Source organism: Arachis hypogaea, chromosome 19 (genome assembly GCF_003086295.3).
Source record: "Arachis hypogaea cultivar Tifrunner chromosome 19, arahy.Tifrunner.gnm2.J5K5, whole genome shotgun sequence".
Classification (NCBI taxonomy): domain Eukaryota; kingdom Viridiplantae; phylum Streptophyta; class Magnoliopsida; order Fabales; family Fabaceae; genus Arachis; species Arachis hypogaea.
Window position 1 is genome coordinate 83,855,827 of NC_092054.1, and position 2,082 is coordinate 83,857,908.

The 2,082-nt window shown below is 31.0% G+C and overlaps 1 non-coding gene across 1 annotated transcript; it reads right to left on the reverse strand.

Annotated features, from left to right (window-relative positions):
* Nucleotides 1-1,585: 1,585 nt before the first annotated feature.
* LOC112780933 (small nucleolar RNA R71) lies at nucleotides 1,586-1,693 on the reverse strand. Its single transcript, XR_003191739.1, has one exon. It is a non-coding gene; the product is annotated as a small nucleolar RNA R71 (small nucleolar RNA).
* Nucleotides 1,694-2,082: the final 389 nt, after the last annotated feature.

The window sequence follows — 2,082 nt, forward strand, 5'->3', positions numbered from 1 at the left end:
AAGTATTCTTGCATGCATTAGTTGTTTTGATTTTAATTTCTTTTGTCTTGTGTCTGTTTGTTGTTTTTCTCTCTCATCATTAAAATTCAAAAATCAAAAATAATATCTTTCCCTTATTTTGCTCATAAATTTCAAAATTTTGAGTTGATTTGGTCAAAAATTTTTTAAAATTTAGTTATTTCTTATTAGTCAAGTCAAAATTTCAATTTAAAAATTTTATCTTTTCAATTCTTTTTCAAAAATCAAATATTTTTCATTTTTCTTCTAGATATTTTCGGAAATTTTAAAATTGATTTTCAAAATCTTTTTCTTAATTTTATTTCATATTTTCGAAATTAATGCTAACAATTAATGTTTTGAGTAAAAAATTTTCAAGTTGTTACTTGCCTATTAAGAAAGGATCAATCTTTAAATTCTAGAATCATATATTTTAGTTTCTTGTTAGTCAAGTAATCAACTTTAATTTCAAAAATCAAATCTTTTTAATTTTATTTTCAAATCTTTTTCAAAATAGATTTCAATCATATCTTTCTCAAAACTTAATTTCAAATCTTTTTCTAACTTCTTATCTTTTCAAAATTGATTTTCAAATCTTTTTCCATTAACTACTTGACCTTTTGATTGTTTTACTATTTTTTATCTTTTTCAAAATCACCTAACTACTTTTCTCTCTCCAATTTTTGAAAATAACTAACCCCTTTTTCAAAATTCCTTTTAATTAACTAATTGTTTTAAATTTTAATGTAATTTTAATTCTTTTCTTAATTTTCGAGTTCTAGCTTAATTAATTAAATAAAAATAAAAATATTTTTTCTCCCTCTTTTCTAATTCGAATTTCTTCTCTCTTTCATCTCTTTCTATTTATTTTATTTAATTAATAACACATATCTTCTTCTTAAAATTCGAACCCTCTCCCTCTCTTTGTGTTCAAATTATTCTTATTCTTTCTCTAATTCATTCTTCTATTCTTCTACTCACATAAAGGAATCTCTATACTGTGACATAGAGGATTCCTCTTCTTTTCTGTTCTCTTCTTTTTCATATGAGCAGGAACAAGGATAAGAACATTCTTGTTGAAGCTGATCCTAAACCTGAAAGGACTCTGAGGAGGAAGCTTAGAGAAGCTAAAGCACAAAACTCTGGAGAGGACCTAACGAAAATTTTCGAAAAAGAAGTAGAGATGGCAGCTAAAAATAACAACAATGGTGGAGATGCAAGGAAGATGCTTGGTGACTTTACTGCACCAACTTCTGACTTCTATGGAAGAAGCATCTCAATTCCTGCAATTGGAGCAAACAACTTTGAGCTGAAGCCTCAATTAGTTTCTCTAATGCAGCAGAATTGCAAGTTTCATGGACTTCTATTGGAAGATCTTCATTAGTTCTTAGCTGAATTCTTACAAATCTGTGACACTGTTAAGACCAATGGGGTTAATCCTGAGGTCTACAGACTTATGCTTTTCCCCTTTGCTGTAAGAGACAGAGCTAGGACATGGTTGGACTCACAACCTAAAGAAAGCCTGAACTCTTGGGAAAAGTTGGTCAATGCTTTCTTGGCCAAATTTTTTCTACCTCAAAAGTTGAGCAAGCTTAGAGTGGAAGTCCAAACCTTCAGACAGAAGGAAGGTGAATCCCTCTATGAAGCTTGGGAAAGATACAAGCAATTGATCAGAAGGTGTCCTTCTAACATGCTTTCAGAATGGAGCATCCTATGTATATTCTATGATGGTCTGTCTGAATTGTCCAAGATGTCATTGGACCACTCTGCTGGTGGATCTCTTCATCTGAAGAAGACGCCTGCAGAAGCCCAGGAACTCATTAAATGGTTGCAAATAACCAGTTCATGTATACTTCTGAAAGAAATCCTGTGAATAATGGGATAACTCAGAAGAAAGGAGTTCTTGAGATTGATACTCTAAATGCCATATTGGCTCAGAATAAAATATTGACTCAGCAAGTCAATATCATTTTTCAGAGTTTGATTGGAATGCAAGCTGCATCTAGCAGTGCTAAAGAAGCTTCCTCTGAAGAAGAAGCTTATGACTTTGAGAATCCTGCAATGGAAGAGGTGAATTACTTGGGA